Below are 12,556 nucleotides of genomic sequence, written 5' to 3'. Positions count from 1 at the left end.
TCGACAAAGAGTGACAAAAAAAGCAACAAAAGAAATTTGTAAGGGGGTAAATACTTTTTTACGGGACTGTAGATGTGTGTGAAAGGTCAGATGTGGTGCGTTCGAGGCACCCACAAATACTACGACGCTGGACTGGCATTGCTCTGGCCCTTTTCTTCCTCCTAACATATTAAATTAAAACGCTGCTTAGTTCCACATCTGAAAGAAAACCAGAAAGAGCTAAACATAAAATAACAGGTGTGATGCCTTCAAATCCTGAAAGATTTCTGTGACGCAGAAACAGAGAGGGAGCCGGAGGGAAAACCGCAATCTGACTGTTCGTCAGAGCGGCTCAATCACGAGGCAATCGGTAATTCAAGCTGAGCGTTTCTAACATCCAAGGCTCTGGAATGAATAAAAGATGCTCTAGTTCACAGTTCACATGAACCTCGGACTTTATTTTCGAACCAGCTGGAATGCTTGAATGCTGTTGCTGAGGTTTGATGGTGGGAGGAAGGTTGAGTTTTGTCAGAACAAATGAAATTTCTTGGAATCTATGCCGGGTCCGTGTAGAAATGGTGGAAACCAGAAAGCAGCTTCACGAAAAAATAAAGTGAAAAATGACAGGTGCCGCCCTCACCACGATCTAGGTCAAGAACTGAACGCATACTATGAATCCCTACGCTCTAATTAAAAGTAAAAATATGAAAAAGAAAAGCAATTGTATGAGTTTTGGCTGACAAAAAAGGGCTCTGAATCATTCAGACGCACAAGCCAAAACAAAATTAATCATCTTCTGGCAAAATGCACATACTGTAGATCTAGCACACCCAGTAATCTAGTTCTATTGCCAAGAAGAGACTCAGATTTTCTCAGGCTGTGTTACAGAGTAACTGTGCTGAATATTCCTACAGATGACCATGTGGGACAGCCACAACGTCATAGCTGGCCTTTTTTGTTCTCCCTTAAAAGTCTGCGTCTTCCACTGGGATTTTACGGTCAACGAACATGAAGTAAGGCATAACTGTGATCCCCTCTGTTTCTGTGTCATAGAAATTTACGGTTTGAAGGCATCAAACCTTTTTTATTATTATTTTTCAGATTTTTCTTTTTTCCTTCCTGTGAAGTGGCACTCTGATGCCCCTACATAAAATGTATGTGATTTAGTTTCAGCATTAACACAGCTGTTCTGTTAAGGCCTCTGGGTTTTATTGAGCTCCTCTTGTTGGTAAATGTCTGGTCCAGTTCTAGCCTAGATGAGCATGTGTCCATTGGCAGTGTGTTCCTCACTATTTGTTCGCGAATGTGGGTGGGCCGTAAACATGCAAGAGGTTGTGTTTTTTTGTACCTTTCTCCAGCCAGTTTCTCCAAAATCTCTGAGCATATTTGTTCATTGTGGGTTGTTCCCCTACAGTTGACGATGTTTGTTTGGACCTCAAGGTTTGACCAAGGAATAATCAATTTCCAGTTTGCTGTCTCGCCAACTACTATGGTCTTATTGTGGTTGAGATGCTGTCTGAGGAGTTGTGACACCGTGTTGGCTCATCCAAAGATGTAAATCCACGCACCAATCACCAAATGCAGTCTTCTGTCAATCAAATCCCTTATGCACAATACCTGACTAGGGTCCAGCTTATAGAAAGTGTAGGGACGACTGTAGAGAACATTAGTGAAGGCCAAGGAGTGCATTCATCACCATCATTTACCACTGATAATCTGGTCTTTTATGGAAGTGTGGCAAGAAGAAAACCATTGCTGAAGAAACCCTGTAATTGTCTGGTTTACAATTTGCCACAAGCCATGTCAGACCTTCTTTCAGGGAACTTACACTTGAATGACCTACATCGTATTACCATGAGTTGAAACTATTTCACACAGGATGCTATGTTTTTCAAAATGCAGTGTTTATGAAGAATTTATTTAGTTTCATGTCTTTCATTATCATTCTCTGCTGGTCAGGAAGCTCAGTAAGCGTTTCGGCTGGAGGCGATCTTGTCTTTTTCCCTGCTAAGAATATATCAGAGCATGTTTGAGACCTTGAGATAGACACTGCCTCCAGCCAGTGACATCTAGTGTCTGCTTTATCAACTGAAGGAATAGGAAGTTCTTTTCAGCCCTTCAATAATAATGTGCCGCGAACACACACACCTCTCACACACAGCGCAGACCACTTGGGAACACACCATCTGCTTCTGTGTACGTCACACCCTAAGACAGTGGTTCTTAACCTGGGTTCGATCGAACCCCAGGGGTTCGATGAGTCGGTCTCAGGGGTTCGGCGGAGCCTCTGCTGCGGAGGTAAAGACACACTTGTGTAAAATCATGATGACGCCCCGCTTTGTCATCACTTGCTGCAGAGGATCACGTTACATTCCTTAGCCAATCAGTGCTGCGAATGAGCACTGATTGAAGGAGTTCCACTCAGCATGGATTTGAACTTGTGTCTTTAATTACTTCAGCAAAACTCACCATTTTTACCAAATTCTATAGTCTAAATCTGCTCCTTAGACGCATCTTTTCGGGGTTGCTACTGCCTCTAGTGGCATGGGGGTGGTAACACAGCTAATATAATTACATTACTAAATCAGAATACCACAAAGTATTTTGTGTGTCGGGGGTTGGGGGTTGGAATAAGAAGGGTTCGGTGAATGCGCATATGCAACTGGGGGGTTCGGTACCTCAAAAAAGGTTAAGAACCACTGCCCTAAGCATATAGGTAAACTGTTACAGAGAGAGCGCCACCTACTTGCAGACTGCCTCTTCTGCACAATAACGTTGCAATTTCCATCCATAAGTTTTTGTTGGCATTTAAAGAATCGTATAAGTGAACATAGTTCCTCAAACCGGATAGCGAAAGAGGACTAGATGATGAGAAATATCAACGTTGCTGTCCTAGTAAATTCCTGCATAAAACATGGCGACAAACTTCTGAGCGATCACACGACACATCACACAGAGTTCTGTGCAAAATAGATGACACAATTACATCAATGAGAGTCGATTTCAACCTTCTGATGAAGAATGGCCGAAGATATGGACCGGCACCAAGTAATTCTTCATCAATTCTTCTTCCATCTGCCTTCATCTTATTTCACCTTCATGGACATAAAGACAAGAATCCAGCTCAGAAAAATTATTTTTTGAATTGCTAACAATTTGATCAGGAAGTTCATGCGTAGATCGCAGAAGCTAGAGTAAGGACAGGCGGTGACTTTCTTGTTAATTTCATTTGCCTTTTTCTCATGTTCTTCTCTTACTACTCCCCAGTTTGCATAATTTGCTTTTATTTCAGCTCCTAACTTTATGTTTTCTCAGATGTTTCCTCTCAATAGAAGTTGCATCTGCTCTGGCATTCTGTTTGTGCTACCTTCATCAGCTGAGATAATGCTGCCATCAACTAATTGTTCTACTTATTAACCTTTTAGTTTCCATGAACATAGGAAAAAAAGTCCTTCATCAGCTCATCTGTGTGTTTTTCTGTCTCTGCTCTGTCTTCTCAAACCCCCAGTCAGTCGTGGCAGACGGCTGCTTGTCCTGAGTCAGGCTCAGCACAAGATTTTTCCCTTTAACGGGAAAATCCTCCTGTTAAAGTCAACAACACAACTGCCTACTGTCGCCCACTGCTGGTCCAGGAGGAGTAAATGCTGCAAGTCAATGGCTCAACTCAACCTGCCGAGTTTCCTTAGACAGAAACTTTTCAACTAAATTGAATAACTGAGTTTAATGCTCTGTTTGATAAATAGGATCAGTTGAAGCGCAGATTGAATTGAAATGACTGCAGGAAACTTGAACGGACCTCTGCCCACCAGGTTCACCATTCAGGCAGACAACAACTTTTACACTCTGCTCTTTTGTAAGCAATGTGATACTTTCTTTATTTAAAAGATAAACATAAAATATGTCCCCTGCAATTTGCTTTGCACTGTGAAGCTCGTTTTCTTTTTCAGAGCCTTAGAGGTCTTAAGTATCAACACATATTTGGTATCTTTACTGTACGCGTCAACTTAAAGTGTTTCATTATCTCGCCAATAATCCTTTTAAAAGCAGAGCTGCATATGGCAAGTGTGTAATCCACAGAATCAGAGATTTCAGGGCCGGAAAAGGAGTTACATCCTAAATTATAAAACGCTGAGCGTTTCTGTTTCCACAGCCGGGATTGGATACAGGGATTACACCCCTTCCCATTCCTCTCCTCCATCTCTATCCCCCCGCTCCATCCCTAGACCGTGACAGAGGCTGTCACTGCGGACGGCTGCGGGCGGCCGATTGCTCCTGCCGCAGAACAAACATCGCTCATTCGCCAAAACACAGATGTTCCCTCCTGACAGCTGAGGAGGGGAGCTCTCAACCCTGTCAAGCCAAACAAGGGAGTTTGCCCACTCTATGTCATGCGGCCTGCGAGGCATCTGCCACCAATCCCACTACATTCGCTTCATAAACAAGACAAGACAGCTGTCAGAGCCACGCTGACGTTGATGTTTGAAGCTACGTCTGTAAAAGAGGGGCCTGATTTAGTACGTTATCATGACGACGCGCTAATCAAATTATTACCCAGCAGCCTGCAGAGGAGACGGCAACACTTAAGTTGACTTTTCAAGCTTTCCTCATCATTCCTGGTGGATGTCTGACAATATTTGGTCTAGTGAAATCAACAGAACCAGCAGCTGCTCTTATCAAGATAACAGAAGTCCAACATCAATAACCAGATCAGTCACTGTTTAGCTGAAATTATACTTCCACTCATACGTTCAGGAGTTCATTTCTTCTATGAAGGCCAACAGGTGACCCACATTTAGGGTGGCGGATGATGCTGGTTACAGTTCTGACAATGAAAATTGGAAAGTTTCACAGAATTTTATTTTAGGTGTTTTCCAAAATAGTGGATATGTGCAAAACTAATATGCTTCAAAAATGTTGTGGTTTTAAATTGATGTATCGATTTGAACACTTCACCCAGCAATGTTTTAGTTTTTGTCTTCTTAGCTGAATGTTTATTTTACAAAAGGCGAGTCAGAGGGTGAACTAAAGCACTGGGAAAGTTCACACTGAAAAAGGTCCCTTTAATTACAAATCTAAACACAAAGACAAATGGAAAACACAGGAAGGCACAAGAATATGAGGACAAACTGATACCGGAAATCATGGATCAAACAGAAAGGGTCCAGCAAATGTAAAAGGAGAGAAAGGAGCTTAAATACTGAGGGAAGAAGAGCTAATTATAGGTGAGTGGCTGCAGCTGGAGAAGGGAGCCGGTAGAGGCAAAGAAGGAAATGACTTACCAGCTGGTAAGGGGAGCAGAATGAAAGATAAAACAAAGGGAACATCAGAAAAGAAGTTGAAACTGATATAAACAATAAACAAAAAGAAATAGTAATCTAAAGAAACAAATTAAAAATATAAACAATGAGACTAACTGAAATGAAGTATAAACTAAGATGGCAAGAAATGAGAAAATGAACTAGAAGGAAATTATCAAAAAATAAACACTAAACGTCCAAACAGGAAAGCATCATAACAGTTTACTCAAAATCAACGATGACTTTGGACAACTTCAACTTTAAGGTGAACTGAACCTGTGGTCCTTAAACTGGGGCTGCTTAAAACCCTAAACCCTTAATTGTTTCTGTTTCCTTACAATAGAGAGGTAATGCCCTTGGGGGGAAAAAAGCTCCAACAGGACAGCATCTTGGTTTCAGACCAACGAGATTAACATTCTGGAGTGGCCAGCTCAATCTCTGGACTTTAATCCCACAGAAAGGTGGGTCTGACATCAAGCGCTCTGCTTCTGAAGCAAAACCAAGGATTGCAATCCAATCATCCCGGGCTGGAATTCCTGCACACTGGTGCCAGAAGTGGGTCAACTTCTTGCAACACTGATGTGAAGCAGATCTAGGAAACCATGGATCCAATGAGATCACCAGAAAACTAAACCTTCAAGCATTTTATTGAGTAAATCTCTGCAAATGTTTGAGTTTTTAAAGAAAAACAAAATCAGCAAAATATAAATTTTTCCTCAAATATTTGTAGGTTGAGAACAAATTTGATCAATGGCCTAGTCAAAGTTTAGACTCGATTCCAATGGACAATCTGTGGTAAATGTGAAAACACACAGTAATGCTCTCTGTCCAACCAATCTTGAAAGCCGTTCCACTTTATGATTATGGATACTTTGTGTTCAGTGTTTGTGCTTGTAATGTGAGGAAAAGTGGAATATGTCAAAGGGTGTAGAAACTTTTGCGTCCTCCAATCAACCCTAAAAAAAAGGGGGTCACCTCACAGCTTTCTACTGGCCGTACTGATGACAAAACGTAATCTCCGGGTCTCATAAAAAGAGAGGAACTGATTGGGACACCTCCAGCTGTGACCAGAACTTGATTTCAGATTTCACCAAAGTAGAGGACCGAGCTGCACAAACACCAGACCTGTCACCTGACACTGACACTAAGTGCCCTCTCAGAGAGTTGACCACCAGAATGACCTTCCGCAACGACACATCCAGATGCTATCTGAGAGGCAGCGCTCGTCAAAACCGCAGCAGCCAAATGGTCTCAACCTTATTTTTGCTTTGATCAAACTGTCTAGGCATCACTGTCATGATCCAGCGATGCTATTTCAGTCTGCCGCTTCATCAAATATCGCGAGGTATCCTCTGCAGGAAGGTGCTTTCTCAAAGATCACAGTTTGCCTCCTTTTTTTTATGCAATGATCTCATAGCGCAGACGGCTGTTGTTTGCCTCTTTTAAATTGCTCTCTCAGCTGAGGCTTTATGAATTATCGATGAGTGTAGACTAAACATTTTGGTAAAAATAAACACGTTTGTGACACATTGGAGAACAGAGCATTTTAAACTGCAGTGGTGGAACGGGACTATATAAGAATAATGTGCAACTTTAAACCTCAGCTGCATGGTGTTGGATTTCTACCATAACATTTAATAATGTTTGACAAAATTAAATATTTTTGAACTTAGATATACATTCAGTACCTCTGATTCAAGACATACAGTAAGGTGGGACCCTCTTTTCCCCGGACATGTCCTTGTTTCAGGTTCTGTTGGGGACATCAGGACGGCATTTATTGATTGATGAAAATGTCCCCCTGTTGGTGGTTCATAGACGGAACTACCACAGTGTATAAGGGCCATTGAAGATGGAAAAAAAAAGTAAATTTTCAACAAAAAACTCAGAAATTTTGAGATTAATAACTGAAATTTTCTAGAAAAAAAAAAACATGTAATTTCAAAAGTAAAAAAATAATAATAATTTAGAGTTTTGACAATTTTGCAGTTTGAAGAGTCGAAATTTTTTGTCATACAGAACAGAAACTGACTGCGCCGCTATAAATCCTAGCCTGTGTTACGTGTCGCCACAAAGTGGCAGTAAGTGCATGTAAAGCACCCTGGAGCCACAGCGGTGGACATGGGGGCAAAACAACCAACAAAGAAGAATAACACCATGTTTCTGTTTCCCCGTCTGTCTGCCAAAATCTGAAGTAATCCATTTTTGGGGTTTAATCACTTTATTTGTTTGCTGTGACTCTCCGGTGAGTCATACGCTAAATATCCCTGCTTGTCAACAATTAGCAGCAAGTTAATATTTTTGCTGTCATGCACTGAAAGTTGAATTGTATTTTTTATTTTTTATTTTTTGCATGGGTTGAATGTTAAAGAAAAGTAAACAGGTTACTCATGGGGATCGGTTCGTTTGACAGTGCAGTGAAAAGTAAATCCCAGCAGCTGAAAATGTAGTAAATGTTGCAATTTTGGCCCCCAATGGAACTGAAGCCATTATGTGTTGAAAGACCCTAAATCTACAAAGTCAAAAAAATGTCTATGGGATACAGAAGAAGAGACAAATATGCCCAAAATACCTGATACCATTACAAATGAGAGTGCTCTCCACAAAGCTTCAAACTGTATCAGAGTTCTTTTTAAAAAGCAGTAAGTATAAGTCGAATTTATAGCGCTTCTCACATAGTACTGCAAAGCACTTTAGGAGGTAAAACACACTCATACAATATAAATATCACTGTAAAGTAATCCAGTAATTCAAAGAAAATGCATTGTATACAGCTGGAATTGAAAAAGTGCCTCTAAACAGATTCCAGGACTTTCTTTAGTTTTAAAGTTTGGTCAGCAGGAAAACCAACAAACCCTGATCAGATGACCTCAGGGTCCTACTAGGAGCATGCAAGTCAGACAGCAATAAAAGTGCCTGACCATGCAGGGTATGTAATATCAATAACTTTATATTAGATCCTATCATTGACTGGAAGCCAGTGTAAAGACAAGAGTTATGTGACCGAACTGACCAGCTGTTGTCAGTAGCATGGCTGATGCGTTCAGGGCTAGCTGATGACGACCTATAGATGGTTTAGGAGGGACTGTAAATAGATTTACAGGAATTATTTCCAGCTCAAGTTGTGATTTTATTTCTAAAATGGAAAACAACCCGAGCCAGCCTTAGCTGCACAATGAGGGAACCAACAGAGTTAGCCACTTTAGCGAAAGTAATGTCCGTCTGTGTCATTTAACTCCAGCCAGTCTTTGATTTTAGAAATTCAGTCTCAGAGTTTGACACTCTCAGTTGGATCAGGATTAAACTAAAAGCACATCTGTAGGTCACTCACATACAAATCCTCAGAGACATTCTTAAATTCACTAAAATGACTGAGAGGCAGCAAATACAGTGTGAACTAGAGTGGAACAACAACAGAGCCCTGGTGCACCCCACATAAACGTATCCCAGACACAGACCTCTAAAGGTCAACTGCCATTTTATAAAGCTCAGTTTCTACTCTTGGTCAAAAGACAGTAATATCTGTTCTTGAAATATGAGACAAATGTGACATTTTTTTTTTTTTTGCTAAGCAATAGTTTTTAACCTCTAATCTATTTGTTTTCACTCAGAAGAGTTAAGGACCAAACATTCATAGCTGAAGGGTGAATTTTTGCCAGTAGTATAAATAATAATCATGATATGCATATTTTAAATGTATTGAATTTCTTAAGTTTCATGACAGTGAGTACAATATTTTCTCCCCAAAGTAGGAAAGTGATGCATCACCTACCCCCGTTGCTCTAACATGATATTTTAGGAGGGAAAGTAGAAAATAGTGTGAGAACATCGTCCTCAGTGTTTCATGCCTCCACTGAGACATATGTGGACATCAGGTTTTGCTTAAAGCAGCAAGTTCCCAGCAGAGAGAGCTGCCAGCGTGCCAAGGTATAAAGCATAAGCTGTCCTGTTTTTTTTTTTTTTTTTTTCCAGCAAACTGTTTGAGTGGACCATAAGGTAAGGCTTTGACAGTTAATAACCATCTCGACTACATAAATTATTAATCATTGCGCGTTTGCTTATTTCTGCACTTTCTGGTTTCCAGAACCTGACAGAACCCCAGCTATAAATAACTAACAAGACAGTAGGGCTTCTCTATTTGTGAAAACTACATTCTTAATTCCAGCTAAAATGGCTGGGAGTGCAGCAATATTACCAGTCAAAGTGAAGTCTGCTCCACTTTTTAGTTGCCGTCAGAATGAACAGCATTCCGTTTCTCACCAGTGGATCCAGCTCGATCTCAACAACTCACTCAGCCTTTGTCAGTCTGTTGAACAGTGATGTTGCCCCCCAACCTTCTTCAAATCAGACTAAATTGGTGTAAATCAGCTCAGCTACATTAATGCAGTAAAAATTTGTGATTTTGCTGCAATCATTTTAAAGATATTACTAACAAAAGTTTCCAGATGTCACTACAAGTCAATCACCCCATGACCTCTGATGAACTCTGTAACATTAATATTTTTAAAATGATAGCGACTGAAACTCAAATTTTGTACTGCACAAACGCTTGACACCAATGTTGTTAGATTTGGGTAATGTGGCTGTCATGAAGTGGGGTTGTAGGTGGTGAAGAAGATGAATATATTTAATGATGATGCTCACAGTCCAAAAACAGGCAGCACGGCAGAAAGACAGGCACACAGCCAAATACCGGTAGCAACTGATACACAGGACTGAAACGAGAGCTAACGCTATCCAGGACTTAAACAGTTCTACTGGAGTGAACATACAAAACTGAGACGTTAGACACTGACAAACGACAAGGACCCGACGAGGAACACAGACAACAGGTGGGTTTAAATACACACGGGGTAATTAAGGAAACGAGACACACCTGGGGATCAATCAACGGGGAGGACAGGACAGAGACTCACAGGGAAACAGGAAAACATAGAAAAACTCAAAATAAACACAGATCATGACAGTGGCAGGCTTTTGTACCATCTGACCTTTAAACTTTAATTAATATCTCCAAGGCAAAAGCAGTGCAGACAAAATTTTTTGCTGCACAAGTATAGAACAAAGGTTTGACACCAATTTTGTTAGATTTGAAGAAGGTGAAGGGGCCAACTTCACTCAGCTGTTTGAGTCTCTTTGAGTCCTTCGCCTTCATTGCAGCACCCAGCACACCGTGGCATTGAAGACAGAATTAGATAGTAATAATTCATAGAACATGACGAACAATCTGCTGAGCTTGCATAGGAAATAGTCTGCTTACGGCCTTTTTGTAGAATACATCAGGGTTCATGGCCCACTGTAGCCTCCAGACCAAGCTAACACCGAGGTACTCGTAGGATAGAACCTGCTCCACATCTGGAGATTGGGAGCAAAGATGTTTACTGCTGAAACTGACCATCAGTTCTTTAATCTTGTCTGCGTTTAGCTGGAGTTGGTTCTCTCTGCACCACGCAACAAAACTATCCACCAAAGTGCTGCCCTCCACTTTCCGTCCCTCCTCCACACACCTCACCATATCTGCGCCATCTGAGGACTTTTGCAAATGGCACAGACTGGAACAGTTACTACAAGTCCGCAGTGACGGTGGTGAATAGGAAGGGAGACAACAATATACTGTGGGGAACTCCAATGTTGTATAAGATGATATGAAGCAGTTTTGAAACCTCACAAACTGTTCTGTGCTTTAGAAAATATTTTCTTTGGCACTGGGACCAATCATAATGTTTTTCTTCCCCATCTCATTACTGCGCATTGTCGCGCATTGTCTTGTTTTGAAGCTTGTGTGTGTCATTACACCCTACTTATTGTCAAATATAAACTGCCTCAGGTTTGAGTGTGTGCATCCGTTGTCACCAGACAGATCGTAATATTGCTTTAAATATAATAAAGTTATGGTAGAGTTACGGTATCTCTTGCTGTGCGCCTTATGTTTTTTTTTTTCCTAGGAAAGGTACATTTGTGGGAACTAATGAAATCCTGATTAGATTAGTTGTGTTTTGAAGTGGCTTCACAATACACAGATAAATTCCAGCTAAATCTCTGATTCTGTGGTGAGTTTGAGAGGAGAAAAGGAACACATTATGCTTCGAGGTAGAGCACCATTTATCATCATTACTGAGCAAACGGCCGATGCTTGAGTGGCGCACCTGTGTGGATAGCCCCCGCCCCCCTCCTGTTGCCTTTCATCCCCTATAAAACACCTACAGGTGCCGCTGACACGTTGGGTTTATCCCTGCGAAATATTAATGCACCTATAATTGAGTTTAAATCTTGAGAAAATATAAAACGCTTCCAAAACAAACCTCTTAGAGGAGCATGCCAATAGAAGGCGTCACTGCCGCAGCTGATAATGCTAATAGAACGGGGTCTGTGTGAATTCAGCTGAGAGGATTTGAAACTGTATGAAGAAGAAGGAAGAACGTTTTATGAGCAATGACAAAAGCCATTCTTCTTCCCTATTTGTGTCCTCCTCGACTATAAATGTCTTCTTTAGTGACAGACTAAGCGAGCTCAGCTTCGGTTCACTTTGTGCAGGGCGTGTGATCGGAAACCCTAACAAACGTCCCACTTCGGATTAGCTGGAGCCGGTGAGTGTCGGAGAGAACGTGAAGAGTCGGCTGTCGGGCGCTTTGATGAGAGGGAAAGGTGAGGAGTGAGGTGTCACAACACGAGGGGGGAAGCTATTTTTAGGCGTCTAATGAAACGTCTCTGTGCCGCCCAGACAACAGCAGAGGAGCTGACAGGTGATTATGATACTCTTTAATTAGCTTCCAAGCTCTAGTAAGTCTGTTAGCCAATTATCATCAGTCAGGAACATTTGATCCCTTCCCGGCAGATTTGAGGCCACAGAGGCAAAAAAAAAAAAAAAAGGGTTATTAGAATCCGCAAGACAAAAAGCTAAGATAAAAAGGAAAATGTTAGCAGTGAGGGGAATGAGAGATGAAAACGTCAATGTCTGATTCATTTATAGCAGTCTTAACAAAAACAAAAAGGTACTGGAAAATAATACTTTGTGAAACAATTGAACCATGAAGTGAGACATCACTGAAATCCAAATAGTTATGAAATTGATTAATAAAATCCTACGAGGTCATTTAAAATAGCAAAAATATACTAAGATGTCAATCGGGACGTAGGATTCTTTATCTTTACATAGGATGGAGACAGACTATTAAAAACCAAAAAAAAAAAAATAAAAAAAAAAATATATATATATATATATATATATATATATATATATATATATATATATATATATATATATAAAAAAAAAAAAAAAA

The 12,556-nt window shown here is 40.7% G+C and overlaps 1 protein-coding gene and 1 long non-coding RNA gene across 3 annotated transcripts in view; one reads left to right on the top strand and one right to left on the bottom strand.

Moving 5' to 3' along the window:
* tafa2 (TAFA chemokine like family member 2) overlaps nucleotides 1-12,556 on the bottom strand; it is a 95,694-nt gene that overhangs the window by 27,454 nt on the left and 55,684 nt on the right. The window lies entirely within an intron of this gene.
* LOC106945283 (uncharacterized) overlaps nucleotides 11,569-12,556 on the top strand; it is a 20,669-nt gene continuing 19,681 nt past the window's right edge. Inside the window, exon 1 of the long non-coding RNA XR_001424531.1 lies at nucleotides 11,569-11,863. This is a non-coding gene — a long non-coding RNA (uncharacterized LOC106945283). The remainder of the gene's footprint in view (nucleotides 11,864-12,556) is intronic.

The sequence above is a fragment of the Poecilia latipinna genome, unplaced genomic scaffold, assembly GCF_001443285.1.
Source record: "Poecilia latipinna isolate Pla-1442-1.1 unplaced genomic scaffold, P_latipinna-1.0 Scaffold137, whole genome shotgun sequence".
Taxonomy (NCBI): Eukaryota; Metazoa; Chordata; class Actinopteri; order Cyprinodontiformes; family Poeciliidae; genus Poecilia; species Poecilia latipinna.
This window is presented reverse-complemented; position numbering and strand designations above follow the sequence as displayed.